Raw genomic sequence first — 17,453 nt, 5'->3', positions numbered from 1 at the left:
CAGACTGTCCTTCCTATTCTTGCCCCTAACTTTTCCTTCCCCCATAAGAGAAGTTTCTTCCAGACCTGAAGACCACCTGCAGTGGACTCAGATTGGTCCAGTATCCAATGCTCTTTCTGATAATAGCACCTAAACACACTGTCTCAGCATACCAGCTCTACTCGATCTACGTGCTTGGGGTGGGGCAGATCCACCCCAGCTCCACGGGTGGGCAAGTGACCCAAGTCTGGGCAGTCAGAGCACATCCCCTGGCCAAGATGACTGGCACACAGATGGGCACAGTCAGGCCAGTGGGAGTCAATCTGGTTCATTGGACTGCATGAGAAAGAGAAACTCTTCTTCCTCTTTCCCTGGCTGAGAGAATAGGAAGTAAGTGTGCATGGCTTTCTGCCCTTTGTCCTCACAAGAGGAAAATGTAGCCACACACAGAATAGAAATAGTGGGAGATAGTGAGTTGATGTCAATAGAATAATTTGAGTGCTGGTGCCATCGTGCTTCCCGGGCAGGGGTGAAAACTTCTGGAAAAGGGCTAACTAGTAAATAAGTTAGGCTTTGTGGGCCTGTGGACTGTACTGTGACTACTCAGCTGCCCTCACAGCACAAAAGCAGCCAAGGACAATATGTAAGCTAATAGGCAGAGCTATGTTTCAAGACACTTTTATTTACAGACACTGAAATGAGAATTTCATATAATTTTTTTTTTTTTTTTTGGCTGCATTGGGTCTTCATTGCTGGTACAGGCTTTCTCTAGTTGCAGCGAGCGGGGGCTACTCTTTGCTGCAGTGTGCGGGCTTCTCATTGCGGTGGCTTCTCTTGTTGTGGAGCACAGGCTGCAGGCACGTGGGCTTCAGTAGTTGCAGCACGCAGGCTCAGTAGTTGCAGCACATGGGCCCTAGAGTAGTTGTGACATGTGGGCTCAGTAGTTGTGGCTCACAGGCTCTATAGCACACACTCAGTAGTTGTGGCGCACAGGCTTAGTTGCTCCACGGCATGTGGGATCTTCCCGGGCCAGGGATTGAACCCATGTCCCCTGCATTAGGAGGCAGATTCTTAACCACTGCGCCACCAGAGAAGTCCCTCATATAATTTTTATGTGCCCCGAAATATTATTCTCTTTTGATTTTTTCCAACCATTTAAAAAGAGCAGAAACTGTTCTTAGCTTGCTAGCTTTACAACAGGCCATCGGCCAGAGTTGGTCTAGACTACATTTGCCAACACGCACTCAGTTTTTCAGTAACCCAGCCTGTAAATTCTCTTTTTTGCCTTAAATCATTCCAGGTTTGAGAGGTTTTTGTTTTTTGGGGTTTTTTTTCCCTGACATTTGCAAGTGAAAGAGTCTTGAACGTCTTATCCCTTGTTTGGTACCTGGGCTTTAGTTTCTCTCCTTCTGAGCCTGAACAACTGAGAGGTCTGAAAAAGCTAATAGAAGTGCTGTCTGAGAAAGTCTTTTCACATTTGCTAAGGCAGAAAAAAATGTTTGATAACATCTTAGCCATAGTAAAGCTGGGACTGAATGCATTGCTTTGACATCAATACAAATAATTCATTAATAAAAATAACCAAACAGTTATAAATTTACTAATTTCAAAGTCTGACATTTAATGAAATTAGTTGAGAATGGCATATTAGTGTTTGACTCTTCCAGATTGACCTCCCATGACTAGAAAATATCATATTAGACTTTAATATTTTTTGTCATTGCCTCAGGTCAAATTTATTACCAACCCAGAATATAGTGTTTTTAGCAATACCTCATGCGTTTATTCCTCATTTAAGTTATCTAAGTCAACCCTCCATTTGTCTCTCTTCCTGCTTGTTACCTCTTTATTCGTCATTAAGTTCATTCTTAATGTTTTAAAAACTGATCTTTTAATTTAAAGGAAAGTAGCAACAAAGAGAGATGAACAAATAATTCTAATAAACTGATCTCTATGCCACTAATTAACCCAATATTACTCTACAAGCTTGAAATACTTGCTTATAATTACCTTTGAGAAGAGGAGGTTGACTTTGTGGCCACAATGCACACCTTAAAGTTGACACTTTACTCAGACGTGCAAACTAATGATCAAAGGTGATTTGAATCATGCACTGAAGCACTGAGGAAGTCTTAACTTTTTAAAAAACATCTAATAATGATATGGTACTCTCTGTTCCTCTACCCTAACAAAATCACTACTTATATGTTTGCATGTTATCTCCTAAGAAGATAACTTTTACTCTTACGTTGCTGTAATCATCGCATCCAAATTGCCGTGTATGATTCTATTTTAACTGGCACTGAAATTTTGCATTGCCTTATGTTTCTACACAGTCTCCATAGTGACCATTTTATTGACAACATTATATTATAGCACAAAATATTGTAGTTCCTTTATATACCAGGCAGAAAGATTGTATTTCCTCGATGCTATAGAAAGTGCATCACTGAATATTCACATGTGTGTATTTCTTGGGGTGTCTGAATCCATTCAGTCTCTGAAGACCACTAAAGAGTTCCTTTCCCATTTCCTTTCTGGATACTAAACATTTCCTTCTTGATTTAGTAACTGCCTTATTCTCTCCCTTCTAGATCATATAGGTTTGTTCATCCACTTTAGGTGTATACCAAAAACAAAAGTAGTAATTCCATATCCCTTAGCTAAACATAGACTTTGCTTTCAACTGAGTGCATTTGTTACAGCCAGAGTAGCGGGTGCACAGGGAAGACGGCCTCCAGTTTGTGGGAGACTGAGAGCTCTGTGACTTTGCAAGTGCATCCTCTTCTCCCTTTCTCTCCCCTGCCCTGCAGTCCAGGCTGTTTAGACGTCCAGCCGGGAGGCCAGCCACTGAAGCAGCAGCAACCTTGCTGATCTGATGTCTGGAACCAGAGTCCCTGAACCTCATAAATACCACAGTTTCTTTCACTGGGTCACTTGTAAACGTTTCTGTGGAACTGTTCAAGCTCCTCTAGCCTCTAAACAGTCAGAAAGGAGTTGTGAACTAGCTCTAAGCATCAGGGGAATGAGACTGAGGCTTCATCCCACACCAGGAAGGACAATCAAGGCCCTCCCCACATCTCTGCATAAAGGCCAGCTTACTACACTGCAGACTGACGCTTCTTCCTGAGAGGTTAGAAGGCAGAGGGAGGGCGTTGGAGTGTCTATTTGTCCATACCTTGGAGGTAGCATTTGGATGACTGCTACAGAATGAATTCCTTTAAGAGTAAACATGGCAGCCCTACCAAAATACATCAGCTTTATGGTGAACATGACTCAGCAGCAGAAGGGAAATAAAAAGCAGGACAACGTGCATTTGCCCTTCAACTCAGCATTCTCCTCCTGGGTATTCACCCAAGTGAGATAAACACATATGTCCATCCAAGGACTTGTACGTGAATATTCATAGCAATTTTATTGATATTGATAATAGCCCCAAATTGGAAACAATTCAATGTCCAACAACTGGTGAATGGATAAACAAAACGTGGTATGTCCATATAATGGAGCACTAACTACCAACTCAGCAATAAAAGGAGCTACTGATAAAACCAACAGCATGGATGAATCTCAAAATCAATAAGCTAAGTGAAAAAGCCAGACACAGAATACAGTTGACCCTTGAACGTTGAGAATGGACTTGAGGACACAGTGGGGGGAAGGGGAGGCTGGGATGTAGTGAGAGAGTAGCATTAACATACATACACTAGCAAATGTAAAATGGATGGCTAGTGAGAAGCAGCTGCATAGCACAGGGAGATCGGCTTGGTGCTCTGTGACCACCTAGAGGGGTGGGATAGGGAGGGTGGGAGGGAAGCTCAAGAAGGAGGGGATATGGAGATATATGTGTGCATATAGCTGATTCACTTTGTCGTATGGCAGAAACTAACTCAACATTGTGAAGCAATTATACTCCAATAAAGATGTATAAAAAAGAAAAAGAACAACACAGGGGTTGAAAATTCACATATAACTTTTGACCCCCCAGAAATGTAATGACTAATAGACTACGGTTGACCAGAGGCCTTACTGATAACATAAACAGTTAATTAACACATATTATGTATGTTATATGTATTATATACTGTAGTTTTAAAATAAATTAAGCCTCTAGCTTAATATAAAATCTTAAAATAAAATCTTATTAAGAAAAAAATCTTATTAAGAAAACTATAGGGAAGAGAAAATACATTTACAGCAGTGTACTGCATTTATCGATACCATAAGTTTACATTGCCTGTTTACAAGACGAATCATCTGTCTGTCACTACCTACATGATATTGGCTTATGCAATGAAAAACACTGTAGATGTTTTACATATCACTAACACTAGATATCAAAAATAAAAAGATAGGGCTTCCCTGGTGGCGCAGTGGTTGAGAATCTGCCTGCCAATGCAGGGGACACGGGTTCGAGCCCTGGTCTGGGAAGATCCCACATGCCACGGAGCAACTGGGCCCGTGAGCCACAACTACTGAGCCTGCGCATCTGGAGCCTGTGCTCCGCAACAAGAGAGGCCGCGATGGTGAGAGGCCCGCGCACCGCGATGAAGAGTGGTCCCCACTTGCCGCAACTAGAGAAAGCCCTCACACAGAAACGAAGACTCAACACAGTCATAAATAAATAAATAAATAAAAGAACGTGAATTTCTTTAAAAAAAAAAAAAAAGCAAACTGGACTATTCATAAAAAAAATAAAAATAAAAAATAAAAAAAAATAAAAAGATAAGGTAGAAAAGAAATTCATATGTATTTACAGGTATAATGATTCATGCATTGATAATGAAACAGCAGCAACATGATTGCTTCATGGTCGCCTAGTGTAATCAATGGCAATTGCTTCATGGTAGCCTAGTCTATACACTAATGAATAAGTTGTTACAAAACTTTTATGGCATACAGTAGTACAGTCATATTCATAATGCAATATTGGAAATGTTGTTACATTTTTTAAAAAAGACCCTTACCTGTGATGATAGGCTGATACATAGTTTCTCCGATTATGAGAGAGAGAGGCATGCTGTATGGTAATGTAATTCTTTGAAAACAATGTTATAAAACTGCAAGAAAACCAACACATCATTAATCTTGTATTCATTATCTCTCACCTTCTGCTTAGGTAAGGATAGCCTATCCACTTCATTACAAGTCTTGCACATGATGTTCTACACGATGAATACTCAGGCGATAATGATGATGACACAATAAAAGTCTCATATAGTTCTTGCCGTACAGTTCTTAGATTTTCACACAATGACACTCACACGCATACATAGTTAATAAAAAGATAAGTTTATTAACTGTATGATACGATGATGATTTACTATTCATTAAGTGGAAGTGGGTCATCATAAAGGTCTTCATCCTTGCCGTCTTCACATCGAATAGGCTGAGGAGGGGGAGGACGAAGAAGAGGGTTGGTCCTGCTGTCTCTCAGGGGTGGCAGAGGCTGAAAAGGTGGAGGAATTGGAAGGGGAGGCTGAGAGGCAGGTGCGCTCGGTGTAGCTTCATGGAAATTCATCTTAATTTCTGTCTGGCTTTTTTGCTTTTCCACTTCTCAAAACATGTTTCTGTATAATACCAATCCTTCTTTCACCATTTGCTTTAGTTTCGGTGCCCGTATCATAGAGGGTCCAGGCTGTAAAGGTGTTGAAATCAGTCCTGAGTAATCAGAGCCCTTCTGCCAGGTTGTCCAACATCAACTTGTTTCCGGGTGCTGCTTCTTCCACGTCTTCTTCCTCACCGTCTGGCCCAGGTTGGGAAGTGCTCTTCTCCATCTAGTTGTCTTCTGTCAATACCTCTCATGTGGTGTCTATTACCTCTTGAATTTCTCTAGGATCTGTATCTTGAAACCCTCCACCTCCCACCCTTTTTGCCATATCCACAATCTCTTTCATGATTTCCTTGATTGGCTCTGTCGTAAATCCTGTGAAGTCATGCACAACATCTGAATGTGGTTTTCTCCAGCAGGAATTTATTGTTTTAGGCTTGATGGCTTTCATGGCTTTTACTATAACAATGATGGCATCTTCAGTAGTGTAATCCTTCCAGACTCTCATGACGTTCTTTCTGTTGGGTTTCTCTTCCATAGCTTGACGATCCTTTCCATAGAGTACTATGTGTAATAAGCCTTAAGGGTCCTTATGACCTCCTGACCTATAGGCTGAATTAGGGACATTGTGTTTGGGGGCAAGTAGACCACCTTAATGTCTTTGGTGTTGAACTCATGGAGTTCTTGGTTGTCAGGGACATTGTCCTATATCAAAAGAACTTTAAAAAACAGTCCCTTACTGGCAAGGTACTTTGTGACTTCAGGGTCAAAGCATCGATGGAACCAATCCAGAAAAAGTGTTCCCACCACCCAGGCCTTCTTGTTGTACAACCAAAAGCCTGGCAGCTGGTATTTACCTTTTCCTTCAAGGCTCAGGGGTCAGCAGATTTACAGATAAGGGCCGTCCTGATCTTACACCCAACCGCATTTGCACAAAACAGTTGAGTTAACCTATCCCTTCCTGCCTTAAACCCTGGTGCTGGCTTCTCTTCCTTACTAAGAAATGTTCTTTGTGGCATCTTTTTTTTCCAGAATAGGGCACTTTCCTCTGCATTACAAACCTGTTCAGGCAGATATCCTTTCTCCTCAGTGATTTTCTTAAAAGCATCTGGTAACTCATCTGCTGCCTCTTGGTGGCAGATGATAGGCTTTTCCTATTATCTTGACATTTTTAAAGCCAAACTTCTTTCTAAAATTATCAAGCCATCCTTTGCTGACATTAAATTCTCCAGCTTTAGATCCTTCACCCTCCTTTTGCTTTAAGTTTTCATATGACTTCGCTTTCTCTAGAACATATTAGAGTCTATAGGTATGCTTTTTTAATAGCAATCCTGCACCCACAGAAAAGCTGCATTTTTCAGTACAAGATAAAAAGGTATTCCACAAAAAGTGCAAGGTTTTTGAGCCTGCTGGAATAGCAGCAGTGAGAGTTTCACACATTTTTTTTCTCCTTCTTCTTTTTCTTTTTTTTCCCACAATGGTCCTTACACTGGATTCATTTGTCTTGAAATGGTAGCAACTGCAGCTGCAGACATCAACCTACAGTACATATCAAGCAATTCAACTCTTTCTCTATGTCCAGCATCACTAGTGGCACTTCATGGGTCCCCATTGTGTTGTTTAAGGTTTACGGCATTGCACTAAACATGATGAAAAACACAAGAGAACCCTGAGAGATCACTTTTTACTGAGATACCCAGTTTACTGGAGACACAAACTGCTCAGGGGGAGCTAATGGGCATCACAGGGAGTTTTAAGCAGATACAACACTTGAGCTCACGTGAAAGCAACAGAAGGCGCTCCAAAGTATTACAGTAGTACAGTGTGTACTACACTTAATTTTATGCAGCTTTGATTTAATGCTGCATCTTTACATTTGTTTACGTTTCTCTTAACTGCGAATGGCGTCTTGTGTGTGCATACATTGTGTTAGATTTTAACAAAATTTTTTATAATAGATTTGCTTATATTCCATGGTAGTAAATGATAAAATAGACTAGCATCTACATATATTTTATGCATTCATGTCATATCTTTTTCTTAATTTCTTTGATTTCTCTAGGCTACTTGGTTTGTCTGCAAGTTTTTACAAATTGTTGCAAATCTCAAAAAAATTTTCTGATGTATGTGTTGAAAAAAATCTAAATTTCAAACCAGTGTTGTTCAAGGATCAAGTGTACTTCATACGGTATAATTCCTTTTGAAATTCTAGAAAATGCAAACTAGTCTATAGTGCTGTAGGGGTAGATCAGTAGTTGAGTGGGGCAAGGGGCAGAGAGCTGGGGTTTGCCAAGGAGCATGAGAAATCTTTCGGGGTGATAAAAAAGTCTGCATCTTGACTGTGGTGGTGATTCACAGGGCTTGTATTGTACACTTTGAACAGATGCAGTTTATTATATGTAAACAATACCTCAATCAAGTTGATAACACTTTTTTCCTTTTTAAAAAATCTTATTGGAGTATAGTTGACTTACAATGTTGTGTTAGTTTCAGGTGTACAGCAAAGTGAATCAGTTATACATATAGATAATACATTTTTTTTCATTGGCAAGAGACTTAAAACAGATACTTCACAAATGGCCAATAAATACATGAAAAAAAGCTCAATACCATTAGACAATAGAGAAAGGCAAATTTAAACCATATAAAACCATAAAAACATGCATTTCATTTCATGTAAATTATATGTTAATTTTTAAAATGCAGATCTTAAAAAGAGAATAAAAATAAATTTTATTTTTAAATCAGAAACAAAACACTCAGAAATTCCACTTGCAAATGCATAAAACCAGTGCTATAGGTTATTCATTGTTTGGAAATATTCTAAATGTCCTTCAATAGGGAACTAGGTAAATGAATTATAGTACAAACATAAAAGGAAATACTCTACTATGGAAAGAAAGAATGAGATGTTAACTACTGATGTGAAATAGTTCCACAATGTATTATTACATATACTTTTTAAGTGAAGAAAGAACACTGTGTATATTGAGAGTACTGGAAGAACCATTCCTGGAAGGAAAACCACCTGATTGGGAGAACAGGGGTGGGACAGAAGATTTTCACTCTACACATTTTTAATCCTATTTATTTTATTTATTTCTTTTATTTTAGGCTGCGCCAGGTCTTTAGTTGCGGCAGGTGGGATCTTTGTTGCAGCATGCGGGATCTTTCATTGCGGCGCGGGCTTCTCTCTAGTTGTGACGTGCGGGTTTTCTCTCTGTAGTTGCGGTGCACAGGCTCCAGAGCGCATGGGCTCTGTAGTTTGTGGCATGCGGGGCTCTCTAGTTGAGGTACACGGGCTCAGTAGTTGTGGCTCGCGGGCTTAGTAGTTGTGGCTCACGGGCTTAGTAGTTGTGGCTCGCGGGCTTAGTAGTTGTGGCTCACGGGCTTAGTAGTTGTGGCTCGCGGGCTTAGTTGCCCCATGGCATGTGGGATCTTAGTTCCCCGACCAGAGATTGAGAACCCGCGTCCCCTGCATTGCAGGATGGATTCTTTACCACTGGACCACCAGGGAAGTCCCTAATCCTATTTAATTTTGAACCATGTGAATTTATTTACTCAAAGTTTAAATTAAGCTCACTTAATAAGTGGACACAAACAGCCCACCAATCTTCATACCTAAGTGTATCAAAAGCCATTGCCTTTTGTCAAGGGTCCTTGGAACTCTCACCTCCTTCCAAGCCAAGCCAGTGAGCAGACCTCACCCGCCCCCCTCCTTTCTCCTTCCCCCTCCCGGCTCCTTCTGATGCTTGGATCTGACACTTGTTCTCTCCCAGACCTTCTGGCTTCCATTCCCTCCAGTAGTTGCCCTGAAGGAGTAGCCCGGGCCCTCCCTCTGCCCTCCTTCCACAGATACCTTTCAGATCCCAGCACAGCAAAATCGTCACTTGATGTCTGCCTATGAAATAAAGGGGGGAAAAAAAGACATACGAGTGGGAAAACATTATTTTTCTGAATGTGAAGGGTTAATATTATCAGCAGGTGGATAAAGTATTTTAAAGAGGTCAGTACTTCTTAAATATTCCTATAAATTTAACAAAATTTCAATCAAAACCCCACTCCAATCAGACTCCCGCCCCACCACTCTAGTGAAACTTCTTCTTGACAAGGACACCAGTGACATTCCGGTGCCAGATTCCACTGAGGGATCTGCAGCTTTTGATGCAGCTGATTAAAGCCTCCTCTTTGAAGCCCCACTTGCCTCCAGGACAGTAGATCAGGCCACTCCTCAGTCTCCTTGACTTCTTCCTCCTTATCTCCTGTGTCTCTTCACAATGGAGGCCCCAGGGCTCAGGACTCTAATCACTTCTCCTTGCCGTTTATATTTTTTTCTAATCCCTTTATGACCTTATTCAACCTCGAGATTTTAAGTAGCATCTGGACGTGGATGATCACAATTTTTATCTCTTGCCTGGACCTCTCTCCTGAAGCTCACACTCATAAGTCCAACTACTTCTCCAGTATCTAAAAGTATCTCAGACACAGCAAGTCCCAAATCAGACTCTCAGATGTTCCTTTCTAAAACTCTCCTCCCATCTCAGTAAAGACTGCCATCAACCCCTTGCTGACCAAGACCTTGCGGTCATCCTTGGCTCTTGCCTTTCTCTCACACCCAGATTCATCATTATTTTGTGCCAGCTCTTACTGCCTGCCTCTCCTCCGTGCACTCAGAGGGTCCCTTTTCAGGGAGCACACCCCACCCTACCCCCACCCCCACCCCGGTCACCACCACCATCTCATTTCAGATCCATTGATCTTCCTGCTCCTTCCTTCCTCCCTTCATTGTTCTGCACAGCACTTATCCTAGAGTGCCTGTGTTGACTGGCAGCCTTCCACCCACTGCAATATGTGCTGAGCCCGGTCCTAACAATTGGGAGATTGAACAGTAAGCAGTGCCCAGCACACAGCCGTCTCTCAAATAATGCATGCACGCAAGTATGGTGACTGAGGAGTTTACTACACAAACTAGACAACTTCACATTTCATTGGGGCTAGCTGAAGGCCATCTTCCACTCACTTTTCTCCTTAACCCCAAACAAGTTGTGGGAACAAGGGCAAAGGTCAAGTCTTCCGACCTCCATGTCCCACATCTGGTGAAGAAGTGACAAATCAATGGGCTGCCTTGGAAGGTGACCAGAAGCACATTCTGGTTACCGCTGGAGAGAAAGAACTTGGTGATTCTATAAACTGCCTTGGAGAAGGCACAGCCTGCTGGAGCTGGTCCTGGGTTAACCCAACAGTCTCTTTGGTTAGCAGAGGCATAATTCCCTGCCTCAGGGTCAAGTAACATTTCCTAGCTGGAATCCTATGCCCAGGAATGCCTGCAGGGGCCACGAGCAGCTGGAACTTGACACGAAGCAGAGGGTCTGCTTTTTCCAGAATATTTTATACCCCTGGAGGCCCCCTTAGGTTCAGGAGGAGGTAATCACTGACCAGATTGGTGCATGAAAGCTGATGCCACAGAATTTATCTTACTCTTTATCTAGAACTTGAGGTCATTAGGTGTCCTAAGGCTAGGTAAAAGTATCCCATCCAGTAAAGACACTGTCAGCTGACCTGTGGGAGGGCTTGCAGTGTGGGAACTGCCCCGATTAGATGACAAGGAGCAGGTGAGAGCTTCTGCTCTCACCAGGTTCACTACAGGGGTGTTTGTTTCCTTCAGAAGACATGGATCTCTTCAAGGTAGCTCCAGCCTTGGTCAAATAGCAGTCGGTTTAGAGGGATTGTGCATGGGGGTGACCAGGATACTAAGACAGGAGGGAAGAAGGCAGGGCACAACCTTTAAAAGAATGACAAAGCCATTAAAGATATGACACAAACTGGTTAGAACCAACTAGGTCCAAGATGCTGGAAGATTCGACTTCCAGTGGACCTTGAGCCTCATTATACACTCATTGTAATACATTAGCATCTAAATGACACACCCACAGGTGCCATGACGGTCCCAGGGAAGACCGTGAAGGGCCAAAAAGTGGGCAAAGGCCCAATTCCTGGAAATCCCCCCCCTTTCTCCAAGATAGCTGTAATAACCCTCCCTCTTGTTAGCCTATGAATTGCCCAGCCCATAAAAACTAACCACCTCCACACCTCCTGCTTTTCGCCTTTTGAGACAGACCATGTTCCGTCCATGGACCGTGCATCCCCCAGGGCCGCCTCTCGCCTTCTGAGCAGGCCCACACTCTGTGGAGCGAGTATCCCTCTAAATAAATCTGTTTTCACGTTACTATGTCTCCCTTTTGAATTCTTTCCTGCGCAAAGCCGAGGACCCTCACTTGGCGCCCGTCCCAGAGACCTGGTACAGGAACATTCTCTTGAGCCCCATTCTTTCCTGCAACACTACCACGTGGCACTTCCGTTGATAGGACTACGTCCGAAGGACCAGGTCTGTCCCATCACACCTCTAGGAGGAGAAGGTGAATTCGCTCCGCCCGGCGGGGCTGGGCGCTCAGCGCCGCGCCTTCCTTCCCAGCTGCCGGCAGAGCGAGTCCAGCCAGCCTCCCCAGACCTCGGCGGGTCCGGGCGGGGGTCGGGGGTCTCTGTGGCAGGCGCCGGGCACAAGACATCGCGGGAGACCTAGCTCACTGTTTGAAAAACAAACTTGAGAAATATCCGCAAATCTCAGAAAAGAAGGGATAAGAAAAGCCGCCAATATTGCCCTCCCTCGTCCTGCTGAAATCATGGAAAACCCCATTCTCCCGCTAGCCCCGCTTCCAATCCCGCATTTAAAAGTTAAATATATTTTTTTAAAAGCACACAGAAGTTAGGATAAGGGTGGGGTGGGTGGGGAGAGGGCAGAATAGTAAAAACACGCAGTTACAAAGAAATCCTTACGCGCAAAATCACAATAAAGGGTCAGACCATCATCTCTGGTCAAATCAAAGAGCGCCGCACGGGCTGCACATCCCAAAGCCTCCCAGACGCGGGGCCGGGAGAAGCCGGAACAACCCCAAGGGCGGCCCGCCCCGCCGCGCGCTCCCGAGCTCCGCGCGGCCTCCCCTCCCCGAGCCAGGCCGCCGCTGGGAGGCCGCGCGGGGCTGCAGTCGGACGGCCGCGAAGGGGGAAGCGGGGCGCGGGGCACCCAGGAAGGGCGGCGAGGGGAGCCGCTGCGCGGCGCGGGCGCCGGTGCACCTGCAGAGCCGGCCGAGCGCACGGCGGGCGCTAGCTCGGAGGGTCATTGCCCGTTTCCCCCTGCACCTGCCGCGACAAACAGCAGTTCTTCTGAAGGCAAGGAACACCACTGGTCCTCCAAGTTCATAATTAGAAATCTCAGGGGGAAAAAAAAAATCATTGTTGACAACTTGTGCCATGGGGAGGCTGAAGGGGTCTTTTTTTTTGTTTTTTTTAACTTTGAATGACGAATTCTATGTTTAGGTTGTTTATGTGACCATGAAGACCAGCTGAAGGGTAAATCTAATGCGCTGCGCTCCACCGACTGGGCCCAGAGCTGAGCCAATTAACTGTGTTTGTTTATTGCTCTGTCTGCATATGAGGAAGGCTTAGAAAATCTCCAGGGAAATGGAAGAATGTTATATATACAGCCCATAGCTCCGAAAAACACATGCACACAGTATATTCTTTGTCATTTGCTATCTGCTAGGTGCCTTACCTACATGAATTCAAGTCATAATAATCCTATGTGGCAAGCATTAATGACAATTTACGGAGACAAAAACTAAGGATTTTGGTTGGAAAGACTGAATAAATAAAACATGCTCAAAGTCACATTTAGTTAATGGCAATTTTTAGATCACTGTTCATTTGGTTACTTCACGCCCCCCCCAACCCCGTCCAGTATATATATGTGTGTGTGTGTGTAAGTGTGTGTATAATATATATTATACAAAACACACATGTATAAGATATATGTATGAATACTTATGTATCAAATGTAAAATAAATAATTTAATATAAATTATTCATAAAATATATCATTTAAATATTTAACTAGGGGTTGAAGTCCTTCTTGTATAAATTAAGTAATGCCAGGGTATAACGGAGTAAGAAACAACCTGAACATCCAGGTAGCCGAACAAAGGTGAGTGTCTCTTCCACTCTTCCTGTCCATCGTGTAGATGTGACCAGCTGAAGGGTCTGCTCCCTGCCGTCGACCTTACTCCAGGCCCAGCCTGAGAAGCAAGCCACTCTCTGGACCATTACCAACCAAGGTAGAGGAAAGGGTGTCACGGGGAAGTGTACCCCGCTTTTGAGAGTCTGCCCAGAAGTGACATGAATCCCTCCATTAACATGTTATACAAGTCGAAGACTGATTTCCAGGGGACCAGAAAGTACCATCCTCCCAGAGGGGTGAGGGCAGGCAGACCCTGCGGGACACACTACTTTTCTCCACTGGGCTACAGTGAACTGGTCTCAAGTGAGACTACTAAAGAGGAAAGGCAGCAATGCACTTGCCAAATGATCTTAGCATGTGACAAAACTAAATGCCACCATCAGAACAACTCACTAACGTCCAGTGACACAACAGTAACTTCCCTAAATGCAGGCATTGAGAATTCTAGTCATGTTTGACATTTATTTTTATAGTGGAATAGTAAAGCATCCTATTTTTTTGGTGGCATTGAGAAATCAGTGAAATTGGTGAAAAAGAAAGAATAGAAAGGTTCCTATTCTTACACACACACACACACACACACACACACACACACACACACCCCTAGTTAGTCTAGCTAATCTTTTACAGGCTGACTGTAAGTTCTAGGAGGGCAGGAACTGGTAGCTGACCTCTGTCTCCCAGCCACTTTGTACTCAGTAAGTGAGTATTTAGTAAATGCCACTTATTCCAACTCTGAATTTTAATAAAATTGCTAACAACCCTGAAAACGTCTATGTGTTTTATTTTATTAACAAAGTATTTTTTATTATTCCTTTCTCTCTCCCTGAAACAATTCTTTCGGACAAGGTGCTTACCTGTCACCTAGAAAATGGCAGGGCCATATCTCCAAGGTCCCTCTCACCTCTAAGTTTCAACCTCAGGCTTTCTTGTGGCTCAGTTCTACAAAATTAACACGTGCAAGAATTTCTGATTTTCAATTGCAGAAATAGAAAAGCAATTTACCTTGGATTTCTCTAGCCCTGTTAATCATTTTTAACCTACAATATTCTCCCCCTTGCAGACCCTCTAGATCTACCACCATCTAAAACGTCACTTTGAATCTAACTTCTGGGGACTTTCTCAAAAGTGGTCTGCTCCCTTTCATAGTACTTCTCTTACTTAAAGACAACAACCTAAAGGAAGTAGTTTTCCTGGCCATTTTGAACTCTTTGTACACAGTGTCAATTTGTTTGAAAGTTGGGGGTGGGGGAGAAATCTCAACTAAAACATGAGAGAACACTTTAAGACTTTCAAAAAATTTCTCTGCATCTATAGTCTTTGTGAAGAAAGATAAACTGTTACCATTCTCTCTCTTTAGTCTCTTTAGTTGTTTCCTAAGAAAGCACACATTCTGTCATTTGTTACCATTTACTATAGACAAACCAGTCAGACAAAACTTGCTGACCTCCGAATCCTCCACGTCCTTCCCTGGGCTCTTCCTCCATCACCAGCTCAGGGTCTGCTTGTGCTCATCACACACGTCCCATAACCAAGAGGTAGAGCCTTCTTTCTCGGCTCTACGACAGGGCTGCATTTCTCCCCAGCAGTTTTTAATTGGGTTCAATTAAATTCTATGCCTCAAGAATGTCAACCATAATAATGATAGGGTATAATCATGAGCTGTGATAAACATCTGTCCTTTTACATTAGTCCATATTTGAAATATACTCATTTAAAGTAAGGTCTGTCACGGTATTCAATGCATCATGACCTCTGGACCAAAATCTCTCAACAAATAGATATGCACACACAGGAGATGAGCCAGAATGAGTTGGAGAGAGAAAGGAAGGGAGAGGTGAGAGGAAACCACACCTAAAAAGTGGCAGTAGCACTATTTAACCAGGAAGGCTGAGGCTGCAAACGCTCATGCCTATAGTAGCCACGCAGGCCCCATAAACTGGTGGGTCAGTCTCGGTGGTGTCGGTGTGAGCTGGCGACCCAGCGTCCTTTCCGAAGGGGACAGTTATCACCCCGCCAAATGCCAGCTCGCATGAAAGCACACCCAGTTGGCGAGCACTTTCCATTTTTCAAAAGAAACACAAAATTCACATTTTATATACGAAATCTCCTGATTTTTAAACGCTGCTATTAATTCAATTAGAAGAAATATTAAATAAGCCCCACAAAACCACATCTGTATCCTGAACTTGGCCTGCCGGCCACCAGTTGAAACCTCCAGGCTAGTGTTTCTAGTTATAACTATTCCCTGAGACAAGTGGTGACACCCTGGACAAAATATTTAGTGTCAGTTTGAAACCTTTAACATGGGCAAGGCATTGTACAGAGTCCAGAAACCTCCTACAAGATCCCTGCGCAAAGTAATTAACAAACATCGCAACAACGCCAGAAACTAGCATTCAAAACGCGATCCTGCTTTTTTGAGCATTACGTAACCCTCAACCCTAGAGATAAGGAAGAATACTAATAACATATAATACTACTAAGAATACTAATGATAAATGAAGGCCTCAGCACTTTGGTGTCAGCATATGATCCCTGAAAAAGAAGCTGCTTCTTTCTATTCTGCCAGAGATAGGTCTCAACTCAGAGTCAAATGCAAATAACTCGACTCAAAGGGAGAGGAAACCCGGGAAGCCTGCCACCAGCACCACCCAGGAACCTCGGCAGGGTTTCTGAGGCCACTGACTCTTACCTCTCAGAAACAGGTAATGTCTGCTCACAGTGTAAAATTGTAAGTGTGTAAAAGGACAGACATTTGAAAAACAAGTCTCCCTCTAACTCCTGACCCCCAGCTACCTAGCTCTCCTCCCCAGTGACAAGTCTTGTGTCTTCTTAAAATATATCTTTAGAAGAGCTGTTGAGTGCGCGTACATTGAAATGGGAACCTGTTTTAGACATGCACGTTCTTAGAGAATTTTAGGATTGGAAACGATCTGGTTCAGCCCTTAATTCACAGCTTCCCCTCGCGCTCTTTCTGCACACAAACCTCTCTACGGATGGAGAAACACTTTCCACTTGGAGGCAGCTCAACCCACTTTTAGATAACTCCAGTAGTTTACAAAAGATATTTTTTTTTAATTCTGAAATCTGCCACTCTGGTGTTTCATCCTCTTCAATTCCTGCTTTGACCTCAAAGGCCAGAGAAAACAGGTGGTCAAATGCCTTTTGCCTAAAATGGAACTTAAAATATTGAAGCCCTCCCGCTGTCACCCTGCCAAATAACCCCGGCTTCTCCTCCCCTTGCACAGGGTGTGTGGTTTCAGGGGATTCACTGCCATGTTCCTTCCAGAAAGGATTAAAGTCTTATTTAAAATACTCGGAAACTTCTTCAAAGAGGAGAACTGCTCATTAGAGGAAGGGAAAAAATTTCTGATCTATCGCTGGCAAAGTCATGAACAGCCTGTGTTATGAAAATGGATGGACCACAGAAGATTTAATGTGGGATGTACTACAGTCTCAGTGCATACTTGGTGTGCACGGATGCTTTATGTAGGAATTTTGGGGCCAAGTAGAAATTTTTGGTCGTACCTTCTCTAAAAAGTTTCCAAGATATTCTGAAATAGAATTTGGGGGCCTGAAGTCTCCATGTGTCTCAGGTCTGGAAAAGTGGCAGTATGAGAGTGATGAAGGACGTGGCCGGGGTTTGAGTTCAAGGCTGGCCTCATGACTAGCAAGGATGCTTTGGGACTTTGGGCAAGTTATTTACTTAACCTTTCCCAGCCACGGCATCATCTTGCTATAAAAGGCAGACAAAAGCATAACCTAGCTCATGGGTGGTCAGATAAGCTAATTTCTGAGCAGTACTTAATACAGTAGAGTCAAGGCTGCTCCTGCTATTCCTGTGGTGGT

This window comes from Balaenoptera musculus, chromosome 9 (genome assembly GCF_009873245.2).
Source record: "Balaenoptera musculus isolate JJ_BM4_2016_0621 chromosome 9, mBalMus1.pri.v3, whole genome shotgun sequence".
NCBI classification, from domain to species: Eukaryota; Metazoa; Chordata; class Mammalia; order Artiodactyla; family Balaenopteridae; genus Balaenoptera; species Balaenoptera musculus.
Note: the sequence above shows the minus strand (reverse complement) of the source record.